General features: G+C 38.5%; 1 pseudogene; it reads right to left on the reverse strand.

The window, feature by feature from the left end:
• Positions 1–7,076: 7,076 nt before the first annotated feature.
• Positions 7,077–15,958, reverse strand: LOC149817500 (pentatricopeptide repeat-containing protein At5g27110-like; annotated as a pseudogene).
• Positions 15,959–17,665: the final 1,707 nt, after the last annotated feature.

The following is a 17,665-nucleotide window of genomic DNA, read 5'->3' on the forward strand; positions in this document are numbered from 1 at the left end:
TCATATATTACCTTGTTTTGGGGTCAACTCGAATAATATTCAGATCAGTATTTCTATACCATGGAATTTTGGTTCAGGTTGGGTTGGGTATCAATGCAAAACCGAACAGTTGACATGCATGGGTATTATTTTTATATATTCAATATATGCTAATAAAAATAAATACATTTTCATATTATCAGAGGTTAGTTTTATTGATTAAAAATAAAATCCCTGTCCTCATCTCTTAAAAAAAAAAATTCACTCGTACGTTTAACTCGAATCATGTTTCAAGTTGTACCCAAATCTTTGTGATACACGTCTTAATGTGAATGTTACTTTGGAAGGAAAACCAATCATTAGAATTTTTCAAATTATAACCTGAAGAAACCACACCTGGCACAAAGACCTGGTCGTGTTGGCTCAGCCTGCCATATCTACATCATCGTGCCAGTGGCGTGAAACTCCTAGGCTAGGACTCACACCCCGGGGTCTATGCATTGCTGGGTATTGGCTTGTGTAGAGAAGAGATGCCCATGGAAGTCTAACCTTGACCGTGGGTCTAGCGGCTAAGGCCCCCATCCCATTAGGCCAAACCCACTTGGGGCAACCAATCATTATAACTTAATACATACATTCAGTCCCCTCATCTGCAGATTCTGCACAAACGAAATCATCATCATTCATCTTCTTGAAGAAAGGAGAAGACATAAAACTACGTTTTTGCACGTTATACACACATAAGAGGCATAATTTATGTTTAAAAATAGATTGAAATGGAAGAAACCAAGCAAGAGGGTGATGAGAAGAACATGCTAGAGTTTAGACTACACGCACGTTATGCCTTCCACGTCTACCTAACGCATAACATGCGTTTTCTATATCTCTGTATTCCTTCAGCCTTCATTCTCACGAGAACAAGAGCAAGAGAATACCGTGTTATAGATTGTTCCCCTTGAAACACGTCTCTCAAGAATGTCTTCCATATTATCATCTCCCATGCATATCAGCGAAGAAGAAGAGTGCAAAGATGAACTTTTTATGGCTGATCCCAATTCGTCGAAAACATCTGTGATTACAATGAATTTCCATACACCATTGCAATTCCGAGTGAAAAAACAACCGCCACCCGGAAAGCCAGCCAACTTCAAGAGTACAAGCCTGCCTTCTTCCTCCAATTCGTCGCCGAGGACATTGAATGGTTCGTTCAAAGGTAACAAACATGGTTCATTACGAAGCATGAATAGTGATGAATCAACTCCGAGGAAGTGGTCCTTTCTGAAACATGGTTCACTCGCACGTAGCAAATCTTGTTGCACGGGTGAGAAATCATATGATTCCTCAGATGAGTTTGAACTTGGAAAGACGGCGAGATACAAGGAAATTGAAGAAACTGAATCAAGGATGAATTATCGTTATGATAACAGTATTTCCATCAGTAACAGAAGCAGTGGTGAAAATGAGTACACCAGCATAGAAGATAAGGTGTACAAGTTGAAGAAATCGAATGCTGATGATGACAGTTCATTCAGTTGCGGAGCAATGCACATGTTCTTGCGGTGCCTTTCCAAGGGGAAGCAGGTAAAGAGAGAAAATGATAACAAAGAAGATGTTAGCGATTATGATGCAGATCAGATGGTGATGTCTACAATGGCCTCCTTGGAAAGGTTTGAATGTGGATCTTGGTCATCTCCTGCCATTATGGAAGATGAGGGAGGATCACATGTTAATCTCTACTCTGATGTGTCGAATGGCGATGACACACATTATCCGGATTCAACTGCATTTGTTCTCAGCAATGACAAGGTGCCTGGATTAAGTGGTGTTCCAAAGAGGAGCACATCATCTTTTCCAAGATTTGTTGATACATCTCGCCATGTCTCGTTCTCCATCAGTTCCCCCTCATCTTCCAAATTAGTGATTTCACCACGCCTTAGGATGGCCAGGGAAGACTTTAATGCATATTTGGAGGCACAAAGTTCTTCATAAGGCACAATGAAGCGACCAACTTATCACAACCTCATTATTCATGGTGATGATACACATGAAGGTAAAAGTACTTGCTTTTCATGAATGTGTACAATTTTGTACCTCTAGTGAACCTTTTGCACTGTAATGAGAGGATTATGGATTTATTAATTAGCACTTGAAAATGAATATATATGAGCGGCAGTATGAATTTGTATGAATATAAAACATGGTAACACTTGCCGAATGACATTGAGGATGCATATGACAAATGCTTGTTGAGTCAATGTTTCCTGTGGTTCTTCAAGAAGACTGAAGCAAATTTTTGTTTCAAATCAGTCGTGTTTCTCATCGGGAGAAAAAAAACAGTCGTGTTGATCCACCCATTCATCATGGGAGTATACAAAAAATCAGCCAGACTGTTTTCAAGAAAAAAATATCTTTGAAATACTGAATAAGATGGACATATTAATCGTTGAAAAATTAAAGAGAGTACATACGTCACCTTTTTTTGTTCTATCAATCCTCTCCCTTTAAAACCATAGAGACAATAAAAATTAATAAAAGAATTACTAAGAACCACATGGCTGCACCAGCAAGGGAGTTCAGACTTTCCAGAGAGTAAAGTAGGAACTCAAAGATTTTTGAAGGAAATCTTTTTTACTGATATTTAATGGATAGGGCCATCAATGGACTCTTGCAGTCCATCCAATCAACCTTCCAAGTATACCTTATACAGGTAACCTGACACTGTTTTTTAGAATAGGCAGCAACTGATTACAATCATATAGGCCTCCATGTCATTAAGTAGTAGTTGATAGACACCATAAACACAGTTTCACTGACCACAACAATGATAGATGCCTCAAGAACTAAGTCACACAGACTCGGCTAGGGAGGCGACACACCATTGTCGACACGCCCGAATGCGGGTGCGGCTTTGAACATGGGCCGGACTCGGTCAACGAAGAATCAAACTCGGTCAACGCATCGAGTCTGAATTCATCCTCGTTTTGGACTCGGTCAACAGTGACTGAGTCCAAAAATATCCATTTTGAAATACATTTTGGATATGGGTCGGATCCGAACTCGACTCAGATCCAAACTTCATCTGCATCGTTTGGGCCGAACCCTAAAAGGGGTTTACGACAGGGGGAGGGGCTTACTTTGTCGATTTTGCCTCCCTGCAGCTTCCTCCTACACTCACGCCAGTGATCCAGACTCCAACGACAGTAGCCGCAAGCGACGCCAGCCACTGTCTCCCCATTTCCTCCGTCAACAGGTATGCCCCTCATTCCTACTCTCTCCTCTTCATCCGACAAGGGGCTCCCCCTTCCTCCTTATTTTCCGGCAGGTGGCAGAGCCCCCTGCCTCATTATTTTTTTTCGACAGGGGGCGAAGTCTCTGCCGGAAACTAAAGTATGGCAAGGGCCTCTGCCCCCTGCCAGAAAAAAAAGAACGAGGCAGTGTGCTCTGCCCCTGCCTCATTCTTATTTCCCGACAACCCCTCCCCCCCCTCTGCTCGCAGAAGAGGGGCTTGGCCCCTCCTTGTTTCCTTTCTTTTCGACGGGCAAGGCTAGGCTCAGCCTGTCAGCCAAGCCCCCTCCTCCTTCTTACCCCTGCCTCGTTCTTATTCCCCCCCCCCTTGAACCCTCTGCTCACAATAGAGGGGCTCGACCCCTCCCTGTGCCTCTGATTCACATAGAAGGGGCTCGACCCCTCTTTGTTTTCCTTCTGTCCGGTGGCCAAGTCTAGGCTCGGCCTGTCAGTCGAGCCCCTTCCTTCCCCCACTCCTCCCCTCTTCGTCCTCTCCTTCACTGTCGGCAAGCAAGGCCTACCGACCCTCCTTTTTGCAGGATAGGCAGGGGTGAAGCCCTTGCCGCCTCTGCTTTTCTAGCAAGGGCCTTCACCCCTTGCCTTCCCGTCTTCTTCGCCAGACAGGGGCATTAATTGCCCCTGCTGCCTTTGGCTTTTTCACAAGGGCGAAGCCCCTGCCACTGATAAGGTTCGGCAGGGGCTTGCCCTGCCCCTCCTTTTTGCGTTAGACAGGGGGTCGACCCCCTGTCTCAAACCTGGTTTACAGAGAGGGAATGAACCCCCTCTCTGCATCATCCCCTCGTAGAGAAGGGCCTGGTTTGAATAGAAAGAACGAACCTGAAGCTCCTATTACTATTATTTTGAAGTGTTTATTAACTTTATTTTATTTACTTATTTTTTTTTTGACTTTTCACTTTTTAGATATAATGGCGAGTTCTAGCGACAATATCAATATAGTTGGTTCAAGTTTTAACCTGAAATTAGAAGTTTCTCAACCACTTTGGAGGCTTGTGACAAAAGGGATAAAAGCTACTAGTGGTGGTGGGAATGTGCAGTTTCATTGTAATCTATGTAAGACTGTTTTCACGGGTTCTTATACACATGTTAAAGCACATCTTTTGCATATTCGTGGTCAAAGAATTAGAACATGTGCTAGGGTTGACAACGACTTGTTAAAACAGTTAAAGAAAAAACAAGAGAAAGCCAAAAAGAAGAAAATTGCAGAGATGAGAAGCAATTCGATTAATCTTCATTTTTCTATTGCTAGTGATGTACAAGAAGAGCTTTTAAAAAAAAGAAAGATGGAAAGCAATAAAGCAATACAAACACCATTCAAAAACATGGCAAGATCAGAAATTGATAAAAAGATTGGTCGATTCTTTTACTCAAGCTCAATTGCATTTAATGTAGCTAGAAGTTCATACTGAAAAGATATGATTACATCTTTGGCTAATTGTAATTTGAGTGGTTATGTGCCTCCTACTTCAAATAAACTAAGAACAATCATTCTTGCAGAGAAAAAAAATAGAATTGAAAACTTGTAAGAGACCCAAAAATTTGCATGAAAACGACATGGAGTTTCTATAGTTTGTGATGGGTGGACTGATATACAAAGGCGGTCATTGATAAACTTCATTGCTTTCTCACTTAATGAGCCAATCTTTTTTAAGACTGTTGACACATCTCGGGAGTATAAAGATGTTGAATATTTAAAGAGATTATTTGTCGAAGTGATAAAAAAAGTGGGTGAAGGAAGTGTGGTACAAATCATTACTGACAATGCTCCGATTTGCAGTCGTGTAAGAATGAATTTGGCAAGTGAAGATACATATTCACATATTTTTTGGGCTCTTTGTGCAGCACACCGTTTAAATTTGGCACTTAAGAGTATATGTAATCCATCAAAAGATGATGCACATGCACATGAAATGTGTTTATGGATTGAGAAAATAGAGCATGATGTTCGAAATATTAAAAATTTTGTTGTAAAGCATCATCATGCCCTTTCTATATTTAATAAGCATTCTAATCTCAAGTTACTGAAACTCATTTTGCTTCTCTCATTGTTATGATGAAAAGAATTAAGCAATTCAAGAATGCATTGATGATGATGGTGGCTGATCAAGATTGAGATTTTTATCGTACTGAAGATGATGTCAACGCTCAAGCTATCAAAAAATGCATCTGTGATGATTTTTGGTGGGATAAAATTACATATTTTGTTAAATTTACAAAGCCTTTTTGAGAAATGTTGCGAGAAGTTGACCGAGATGTACCCATGCTTCATAGAATTTATGAAATGTGGAACAATATGATTAAAAAAGTTCAAAGTATCATTTTTAAACATGAGAAGAAAGATGTTGCACTTGATAATTCAGAATTTTACAATCATGTACATTCAATTTTAATGAGAATATGGGATAAAAGCAATATACATTTGCATTGCATGACACACACTCTCAATCCAAAATACTATGCAAAAAAATGGTTGACAGCAGGTGTTGGTCGTGTTTCTCTAAATAAAGATCCTGAGATACCAAGAAATAGAATAATATGTTTGGGAAGACTTTTTAATGATCCTCACATGTTTAAGGTTGTAAATAATGAGTTTGACAAGTTTTCTACTGAGAGATTTGATTCTTTAGTAGCACTCGTGGCAAGGGATGAGAAAGATCCTCTTAATTGGTGGGTAACATATGGATCAAAGACACCAAATCTGCAACGTCTTACAATGAAGTTGTTATCTCAACCTGTTACATCATCTTGTTGTGAAAGAAATTCGAGTATATATGCTCAAATTCACAATATTAAAAGAAACAAACTCACTAGTAAAAGAGTAGAAGATTTGGTTTATGTTCACTCTAATCTATGATTAATTTTTCGCCGCATCAAAGAAGAGTATAAGTATTTTTTTTCTTTGTATTCAAAGTTCGTATTTAAATATTTGTATTTAAAGTTTGAAGTTAGATACTAATATAGTTATTTTTTGATGCAGTTGTGGACCATCCAAGAATTGAAATGTAAATCCAGAAGATTTTGACTTGAAGGGAGAACATAATTTGCATACTCTCAACATGGACTACCTCGATCATGTTATTCCCTTTAATTCAGACGATGAGGCAGATTTATGATAAGTTTTGTTGTTTATCACACTCACAAGCTTCTTTATGTGTTATATTTTGGTAAGTTTGTGTTGTTAAGAATTACTTTTTTATTTTTGCTTTAAAATTTACAATCTTTATGTGTTAATTTATTGTTATATATATAATTATATATATTTAATATATATAGCAGAGTCCCCGTGTTTGAATTTTTTAAAATTGCGCTGCACCCACATTTTGCATACATGTCAACAAGGGCTACATGTCACCCACAATTTTTTAAAATTGCGCTGTGACCATGTGACATAGCTCAAGAACCATCTCACTCTTTGCTATTTGTTGTCTTCATTTTCTTTGGATTGCCTCTAACAATCACTCATGTCAGTAGACTAAATCCTTCCGCCATTGAAACAGTTGATCACGTGCAAATTTCTCAACCATCTTCCACCATATGGAATGACCATGAAAACCCTCAGCTTCACCGTAGATGGTGATGAGTTTATTGTACATGGCTATGTAGCATTTGGAACATATCCTTCTCTTTTCATGTGCAGCAGAAGGCTTTCCAAAGATTCATATATCTGTTCTGCCTCTGGATGTGATTTATCTTCAACAAAAAATGTGTGAATCTTCTTGTCAACTTCAATCCAGCTGCAAACGGGGCTTTTCTTTAGTCCCCGCTCTCTCATCTTTGACCTCACCATCCTCACATCATCCCATCTCCCAGCTGTAGCATACATATTTGATAGAACTGTATGTAGAGGCATCGTCGGGATCCTTCTCAAGCAGAAGTTTAGCAATTTCCTCACCCAGATCTAACTTCCCATGCTGATTACAAGCATAAAAAGAGCTCCAAGCAACCTGATATCTGCCCGAATAGGCATTTTTTTTAGAATCTCATATGCATCATGCACCCTTTCTACTCGATTGAGCAGATCGATTACACAAGAATAGTGCTCAAGAGTTGGATCAATACCATGGTCAATTCTCATCTGATCGAAATAGTGATTTCCTTCATCAACCAGACCACCATGACTACACGCAGAAAGAAGAGCAAGGAATGTGACGTTGTCTGGTTTAGTTTTCGACCTATTCATTTGCTGAAAAAAGGTATAGAGCTTCCAATGCATTTCGATGGGAACCGTAGGCTGTGATCATGGTAGTCCAAGAAACAACATCCCTTTTTGGCATCTGATCGAAAACTCGTCGTGCATCATCTACTGCCCCGCATTTTGCATACATGTCAACAAGGGCAGCTGCTACTATTTTCGCATTTTCAAGCTTGATCTCCACTATATATATTGGTGAATTTCTTTACCAAACTGCAGAGCTGATAACTGTGAGCATGCTTGTAGAATACTTGCAAAAGTGATAGCATCTGGTTTGATACCATCATTTCTCATGTCATCGAAGACTTTTAGAGCTTCATCACAACATCCTCGTGATACAAGTACTGAGATCATAACGTTCCATGAAACACATTTTATCTTTGGCATCGTCTCAAAAATGTCCCGAGCATATTGCAAAATCCCACACTTAAAGATACAGATCAAGCAAAGCAATTGTTGGTTAATGCTCAAGGTAGTGGGCAAGAGAATCCAAAGCCCACGTATGGCTTGGTGTTCAATGTAGAAAAAGTGGGTAGGGTATCCAATGCCCATGTTTGACTTGTAGAGCACTCAAAGCCCATGTAATTTCAGTTTCCTAGTTTATAGGATTTGCTTTTTGTTAGTAGAGTCTCAAAAGTTGAGTATGTGTGGTATCTTTCCTAACTTTTTGCTCATGTTTCATATTTTCATGTAAAGGCTTTTGCCTTCTATAAATAGTGGTACTTCTCATGTTAAAAGTAGTAGTGTGTAGTGAGAGAGAGAAAAGAAGAATTCGTGAATAGTAATACAATTGAGGTTTTTATTTTTCAAGTCTTGTATTTTATGTTATTTCATGTGTTGCACCTTTTGCCTTTTACCCTCTATTTCCCTCAATTCTTGGTATCAGAGCACAGGTTCGAATCGGAGCTGGGCGTTCGAGAAAAATGCAATAGGAGCATTGCCGAAGCAAGGAGTTCCTATAGATTCGAAATTTCTTTTGAAGGATAATTGTTGAGTAAGTTCGGTATTGCAAATAATTCTAACTCTCTCAATTTGTCACAATCATTAGTGCCAATTTTTAATGGTGAAAATTATGAATTCTGGAATATTAAGATGAAGACTTTCTTTATCTCACAAGACCTCTGGGATTTGGTCGAAAATGGTTATGCAGATGTTGAAGGATTAAAGGCAACAGAAAAAATTGATGTCAAAGAAGCACGAAAGAGAGATGCAAAGGCATTGTTAGTACTACAGCAGGTTGTGTCTGAAACCATTTTTCCAACTATTGTCGGTGCTACTAAGTCAAAAGAAGCCTCACAACTTCTGAAGCAAAAATTCCATGGTGATAAGAAGATCACTACGGTTAAACTTCAAACCTTAAGAAGAGAGTTTGAAACGTTTTCTATGAAAACCAGTAAGTCAATTCAAACATTCTTTTCTAGGATCTCTACTATTGTAAATCAAATGAAGACCTTTGGTGAAATTTTAGATGATCAAAAAATAGTAGAAAAAGTTTTAAGGTGTCTACCTTCTAAATTTGATCATGTTGTTATTGCAATTGAAGAGTCTAAGGATTTATCTGTGTATTCTATTAATGAACTAATGGGGTCTCTTTTAGCCCATGAGCATCGCATAAACAGGTCTTCAGAAAAAACATTGGAAGAGGCCTTTTAATCGAAAGTTGAAATTCCAAAAGAAAAGAATGGCCAGTTTGATCAAAAGGGTGAAGGTAGAGGTCGATGACGAAGAGGTTTTAGAGGATCCTTTCGAGGACGTGGAAGAGGTCGAGAAAGGTTTTATGATTCCTCTCAAAGGAATGATGAAACAGAAAAAGGTAATCAAAATATGTTCTTTAGAGGGAAACAATGTCATTTTTGTAAAAAATTTGGTCATATTGAAGCCCGATGTTTTGAAAAGGCAAAGCAACAAGCAAATTTTGCAGATGAAAATGAAAATTTGTTTCTTGCAAGCATGAATACTAACAATTGCAAAAGTGAAATGTGTTTTGTAGGCAGTGGTTGCAGTAATCATATGACCGGTGATAGAAGTCTTTTTAAGAATATTGATGAGACTGTGACGTTGAATGTGTGGCTTGGGGACAACAATAAAGTAGATGTCAATGGCAAAGGAACTGTTGCAATCAAGACAAAATCAGGTAATGAATGATACATTCAAGATGTGTATTATGTTCATGGTTTGGCTCAGAACTTATTGAGTGTAGGACAATTGGTTAAAAAGGGTTACACTCTTTTATTTGAAAATGACATCTGTGAGATTAAAAACAAGAATGGTACAGTTCTTGTAAAAATAGATATGGTTCAAAATAAAATGTTTTCACTTGAAATGATCAAGATAGATGATTGCGCCTTTATGGAAAATGGTCTTGATCAATCCAAAGGGTGGCATTTGAGGTTTGAGCATCTTTATTTTAATGGTTTGAAACTCTTGCATCAAAAAAATATGGTAGTTGGTTTGCCAGCCATTAATTGTACAAATGAGATATGTGAAGGGTGTGTTTATGATAAACAACACTAATTATCATTCTCAGTTGGAAAAGCATGGAGAGCTAAAGAACCTCTTGAATTAGTTCATGCTGATATATGCGGGCCCATGAGAACTCCTTCATTAAACAATAGCAAATACTTTTTGCTTTTAACTGACGATTTTACTAGAATGAGTTGGGTGTACTTTCTTTCTTATAAATCTCATGCATTTGATAGATTTAAGGAATTTAAGTTCCTTGTTGAAAATGAGAAAAGAAAAACTATAAAAATATTGTGCACAGATAGAGGAGGAGAATTTTTATCTGATGAGTTTGGTTTGTTTTGTAAAGATCATGGTATTCGCAGGCAACTGACAGTAAGAAAGACACCACAACAGAATGGAGTGGCAGAAAGGAAAAATCGTACAGTGGTAGAAATAACACGCAGCATGCTAAGTGAAAAGAAGGTGCCAAATGAGTTTTGGGCAGAAGTCGTTAACACTGCAGTTCATATCTTGAATATTTCTCCAACAAAGGCAGTTCAAAACAAAACACGTTATGAGGCTTAGTGGAATCGAAAGCCAAATGTAAGTATGTTGAAGGTATTTGGCAGTATGGCATATGCTTTGATTGACTCTTCAGAAACAACCAAGTTAGATAAGAAAAGTGAAAAGTGTATATTTGTTTGTTATAGTAATGAAACTAAGGGATATCGTCTTTATAATCCTTCTTCTAAAAAATTGATTATAAGAAGGGATGTTATTTTTTATGAAAAAGCATGTTGGGAATGGAACAACAATGAAAGTGTGAAGTTGTAAATTGATGAAGTGGCATCGCAGTCAAATCATAATACTGAAACATTATCTCCAGAAATGTCAAGTATGGGAGATGAATTCACAGAAAATATTAAGTTCACACTTGATGTGGACACTCCTCCAAAAAAGGTACGGTCTCTAGAGGATATTTATAAATGTGATTTTGCTTTTGTTGTTCTAGAACCATCATCATATGATGAAGCATGCACATATAAGAAATGGATAGATGCAATGAAAGAAGAAATGGAGGTCATTAAGAAGAATGACACATGGGAGCTTTCCAACTTGCCACCTGGAAAGGAATCAATTGGAGTAAAGTGGGTTTATAAGGTCAAATATGATGCTGGTGGAAATGTGAAAAAATATAAGGCAAGGTTAGTTGCTAAAGGGTTCGTGCAAAAGTATGAAATTGATTTTACTGAAACGTTTTCACCTGTTGCAAGATTTGAAACTGTGAGAATGATCCTTGCGATTGCAGTTCAATTCAAATGGAAAGTTTATCAATTTGATGTTAAGGCTGCATTTTTAAATGGTTTTCTAAATGAAGTTGTGTATGTTGACCAACCACCTGGATTTGTTGTTAAAGGAAAGGAAGAAAAAGTTTATAAGTTTAAAAGGCCTTATACGGGTTAAAACAAGCCCCGCGTGCATGGTATAGTTGCCTTGATAAATTCTTCCACCAAAATGGTTTTCAAAGACGTGATAGTGAACCTACACTCTATGTCAAAGTAAATGAGAATGAATTGCTCATTGTAAGTGTCTATGTAGATGATATTATCTACACTGGTTCTTCATTTAAGCTTATTGCAGAATTTAAACATAGTATGATGAAGGAATTTGAAATATCATATTTGGGGATGCTATGTTTTTTTCTTGGTCTTCACGTTGTGCAATCTGAAGAAGGGATTTTCGTGTCTCAAGAAAAGTATGCTTTGGAACTGCTCAAAAAATCAAAGATGTTGAATTGCAAAGTTTGTGAAACTCCGATGAATGCGAATGAAAAATTGAGTTTGGAAGATGGAATGGCAAGAGCAAATAAAAGATGTTTTAGAAGCTTGGGCGGTGAATTAATGTATTTAACTCACACTCGGCCAGACATTGTATTCTCAGTCAGTATGATTTCAAGGTTTATGCACAATCCATCTGTACAACATCTAGGCCCAGCAAAAAGGATTCTCCGCTATATACGAGCAACAAGCAATTATGGAATTTTTTATAATTATGTTACTGACTTTAATTTGATTGGATTTACTGACAGTGATTGGGCAGGTTCAATGGATAATCGAAAAAGCACAAACGGTTTTGCTTCAGGCATTGTGTCGTGGTGTTCAAAGAAACAAAATTCAATAGCATTATCATCTTCAGAAGCGGAATATATTGCAGCGACATCGGCTACTTGTCAAGCAATCTGGATGAGGCGTGTTATGAAGGACCTGCATGTAGAACAAAATCTTCCAACTAAGCTCTACTGTGATAATCAGTCTATAATTTTTATTGTTAAAAATCCTACTTTTCATGGTAGGACAAAGCACATTGAACTTAAATATCATTTTATAAGAGATGCAGTGGAAAAAGGTGAAGTAGAGCTGAAGCATTGCTCTACAAATGATCAAGTTGCTGATGGTTTCACAAAAGCCTTGCCATCTAAAAAAAATTTAATGTTCAGAGAATCCATAGGTGTGCAAGGCCTTTCACATTAAGGGAGAAAAATGTTGGTTAATGCTCAAGGTAGTGGGCAATAGAATCCAAAGCCCACGTATGGCATGGTGTTCAATGTAGAAAAAGTGGGTAGGGTATCCAATGCCCACGTTTGACTTGTAGAGCACTCAAAGCCCATGTAATTTCAGTTTCCTAGTTTATAGGATTTGTTTTTTGTTAGTAGAGTCTCAAAAGTTGAGTAAGTGTGGTATCTTTCCTAACTTTTTGCTCATGTTTCCTATTTTCATGTAAAGACTTTTGCCTTCTATAAATAGTGGTATTTCTTATGTTAAAAGTAGTAGTGTGTAGTGAGAGAGAGAAAAGGAGAATTCGTGAATAGCAATATAATTGAGGTTTTTACTTTAAGTCTTGTAGTTTATGCTATTTCATGTGCTGCACCTTTTGCCTTTTGCCCTCTATTTCCCTCAGCAACATGGCTAAAAATGTCTGTTTCTACTCTGTTTCTGTTAATGTATCCATGCACAAACTTTCCAAACTGTAAGTTACCAGACTTTGCGCATAGTGATAGCAAAATACTCAGAGTCGCTGAAGTGGGTCTCACTCCTTCCATAATCATGCTGAAAAAGAGGTCAAGAGAAGAATTACAATCTCCACTTGTAGCATAGCCTGATATCATCAAATTCCAGGTAACCACAGTCTTCTTTGGCACCAAATCAAATACCTTCCTGGCCATCTCCAAATACCCGCACCTTGCATACATATCAACAAGTGAAGAATTCACAAACATATCCATCTCATACCCAGTGCTGATCAAGCTCTCATGAATCCTTCTCCCCTTCTCCAATGCAGAAAGTCGTGCACACGAAGAAAAAAATGTTGTGTACGTCACAGAATCAGGCTTGAATCCAGAGGCTCTCATTTTGTCAAACAAACCAAGAGCCTTCTCATACTGTCCATCTTGGTAATAACAAGACATCACGGTGTTCCATGAGGCAACATCTCTTTCAGGCATTTCATCAAACACTCGGCAAGCCTCAAGAAAAACGTTGGATTTGGCATACATTCCCACTAGAGCACTAGCAACAACAACATCCCCAAACCCACCTTTGATCACACAACAGTGAATCTTTCTCCCATCTTGGACACACCAAAGTGCTCCAAATGCCTTGAGAACACTAGGAAACTTATAACTATCACGTTTAATGCAGGAAAAACTCTGTAGTTACTCGAAAAGCAATTGGGTTTCTCTGTACATCTGATTTCTAGCATAGGCTGCCAACAAGCTGCTCCACAGTGAAATCTCATGTGGGTTTTCTATGTTTTGGAAAACTAGCCTTGCAGATTCAAGGCAGTCTAAAGAAATGTAGAGGTTTATGAGTTTTTTACATAGAAACATGTCCTGTTGTAGACCACATGATATTATGTGCTTATGCAGTAATTTACCTTGTTGTAGCGACTTGTTAGAAATGCAATTTGTTAGTAGAAGTGCCAGCCTTCATAATGTCCATGACAAGATGCACTACGTTATCAACATAACTTTCTCCTAGTATGTTAAGACCTAACGATTCTAATTAGCATTAGGTTGAAAACCATCACTAGTATAACTGTTATGTGGACTATTTGGTATCTCAACCTTCTGCTTCTTAGTGGTTCTTTGCTTTTTAGTACTCTACGCTCTGCATGAAATCCTACACATCAACTGGGGACCTCAGCACATGGAACTGTGTCTTTCTTCTTGATCTGAGCATGAAACTTCATCTGATACACCCAACAATTGAACTCTCTCTGGCCATAGTTGCACCTGACTTTCTGTTCTGCTGCATCAACCAAAAAAAGTGCTTCTAGGCTTCAAGCAAGCGTCGCTTCCTCTGGTCCTGCAGCTGATGTCAAACTTCAAATTCAGATGTTGATATAAGTCTAGTCACAGACGTCGCCGATATTTTCAAAATATAATACAGTAGTAAAATCAGCAAACGATGTTAAAGGCAGAATATCACAATTTTCTAAAAATATCAAAAAAAAATATTGTGATATTCTCGTGATAATATCACAATATTATCAGTTGGCTTTATTTTTTTATTTTTTATTTTACATCTTAAATATGTTTTTTTTTTACTTATTTCTTTTGTTTGTCTAAACAAATTAAAATTAAAATCTGAAGCCCATGCTTTTTTTAATTGGTAAATGAAGGTAAGGAGAGAAAATAAGAGGATGAAAATGTTGCAGGAACTTGTTCCTACAAGGTTTGTCAAATCAAACATATTTTTTAGGTTTTCTTTTCCATAGCTTCTTTTTTATTTTGTAATTTTAAAGCTTATTTCCTCCCCATGTTAAACAGGTGACAAATCCTTGAGGATTTTGCTCAAGAGTCTGCTTATTTGCCTTCTGAAAATGCATTTGATCCATATCAAGGGAAATCTGTTTTTCTTCTCTTTCATTAATTTCATGTGCTATTCATTTTCATCAAATCTGATAGCTGCTCAGCGTGACCCCATCGCTCAAGCCCCCCACATGGACTAGCTTCCAGTTGGGACTGGGAAATTGCTTGGTCTGTTAGCAACTTGACCAGACACGAGACAAATAATTAACTGGTTACTCTGATGTGTGCACGGCAAACACACGACCAAGAAGTTGATTCACACGTTGTTGGGAAGAGGATGAACACACTCGCACAGAAAGAATACGTTTTTAACGTGATTCGGTCTTCAATGACCTACCTCCACGGTGCCTCTCTCTCTCACACACACACACTTTAATGTGAGATAAAGACTCTTCTATTATTCAAAGAGGATGAGTTTCAATTCACATTGAACTCTTTCACATTCTTTCACATTGGAGAGGACATTACGTTTAGTTTTGGACGCTTTCTTTCTTTACTTCAAGATCTCTTCATTGAGCTGAACTTTCATATTTTCATTGGGATACATTATATAAGAGTCTCTCTTATAATTGTCCACACTCGAACCTCCTTTCTTGACTTGGACTCCCTTGGTTGTGGGATCCTGATAGGACTAGACCACCGCGCTTGGATTGGGTCTTGATCGCATTCCTTAAAATGGTCTGGTCTGGACGTTGAGCTTCAATCGTAGGTAGTTGAAGCAAGGAACCTCAAGTGGCTTGTTAAGGGCATATGCCAGTTCGTCGTTGGTTGAAATACATTGGACTTACAAGGCATGAAAAACCACTTTATTCTGAACAAAATGAACATCAAACTCAACGTGCTTATTGTGATTGTGAAAGGTCGGCAGCGAGGTATGTAGTAGAGACATTGTCTCAATAGATGGTTGGTGGAGCGAACAATGAGTAACCACGCTCACCAAGAAGATAATGGATCTACATACATTCAACAACAACAATGGCAACTGCCCTGTACTTGACCTCAATATTAGAATGAAAAACAACTGACTGTTTCTTGGAGCTCCAGGAGATGAGATTTGACCCAATATATGCGGCATATGTAGATGTGGACTTATTATCATCCGGAGAGCCAGCCCAATCAATATCAGGGTAGATGGAAAGACGGTGAGAACCGTTGGGCTTGGAGACCATGTTGAATAGTAAACTTGAGGTATTGAAGAATATGCTTAACAACAACCCGGTGATCGGTAGTCGGAACATGCATAAACTTGCAATCTCGGTAACCAAAAAAGACAAATCCAGATGCATAAGAATGACATACTAGACAGCACACTTCGGGTACAAAGTTGGATTGTCCATGGGCGTTCCAGACAGAGCGGACAGATGAGTAGAGACCACCATTGGGGTGGACACTAGTTTGGCATGGAGTATATTGGTGTGCAAGAGAAGCTCAAAAATATACTTTTGTTGAGACAAATGTAGCCCTTGGTCGGAGCAAACAATTTAAATACCCAAGAAGTAATGCAAATCATCAAGGTCTTTAAGAGCAAATTTGCAACCCAAATACATGATGAAGGAACAGGCCACAGTAGGTGAGCGAACAGTTACAAGGATATCATCGACATACACCATAACATAGAGACTAAGGTTGTCTCTCTGAAGAACAAATAAGGATGGATCAATGCGAGAGTTGTGAAACCCATGTTCTGCTAGTGCATGACTGAGCTTATGAAACCATGCACGCGGTGCATGTCGAAGCCCATAAAAGGCCTTATGTAACTTGAAAACAAATTGCAGTCGATGAGAATCTTGAAAGCTGGGTAGTTGCATCATATAAACAAGACTCTTGAAAGTTGCCATTGAGAAATGCATTATTCACATCAAGCTGGAGGACATACCTATTATTACCGTCAACGATGACAATGATACTACAGATGGTATGAGCCTTAACCACATGGTTGAAGGTCTCAAAGAAATCAACTGTTTCTTCTTTGTGAAATCCCCTGGCTACAAGATATGCTTTGTAGCATTCAAAGGAGTCATTTGCCTGTTCTTTGATTTTGTAAACTCATTTGCAACCAATGACATTCTGATGAGGATGTGGAAATACCATTTTTCAAGTATGATTGTGTATTTGAACCGCATGCCTTGCTGTCACATATGGTCATTGAAAGTCTATTTATAGGTAGTGGTTTCACGATCAGAAGATAGGGCAATAGGAAGAGAGTGGGTCGTAGTGAGAAACATGTGGGAGCTTGAGAGTACCATCATGAGAATGTGTGACCATGTCATGTATGTGCGTAGGAGAAGGCAGTGATGATGGTGGTGGTAGGGTAGGGGAAGAGGGTACCGGGTTGTCAACCATGATCGGTGGTGAAGGGGATCTGAATTAAGTGGAGCTGTCAGAGGTGGCTGCCGGTGTGATCACTGGCTCCACGGGTAAGGGTGACAAACTCGGTGGGGGTAGGGAGCAAAGCAGGTGGGACATCTGGTGGTTTTGGACCAGATACATGAGGTGGTTGTAAGAGAAACCTAGTTTTATCAAAAACTACATGACGGGAGATATAGTTTTATTCATCTTGGGATCTAGACAAATATAGCCATGGTGAGTGAGACTGAAGCTTAGAGCGAAAATCAAGGTTATGAGCACCATAAGGGGGAAGGTTTGGATAACAGACATAACCAAAAGTCTTGAGAAAGACATAATTTGGTTTCTTTCTAAACAGAATTTCAAGAAGAGTTTGGTGTTGCGAGGTAGGAGTAGGCAGACGATTTATGAGGTAGACCGTGTAGGAAAGGTATAGCCCCAAAATTGTAAAATTGTGGTAGAATATCTCCATGCTAAAAGGGACAAACCTATTTTAATTGTAGATTTGTGCTTACGCTCTGCTGCTATTT

Source organism: Nuphar pumila, chromosome 13, assembly GCF_984573655.1.
Source record: "Nuphar pumila chromosome 13, dmNupPumi1.hap1.1, whole genome shotgun sequence".
Lineage (NCBI taxonomy): Eukaryota > Viridiplantae > Streptophyta > Magnoliopsida > Nymphaeales > Nymphaeaceae > Nuphar > Nuphar pumila.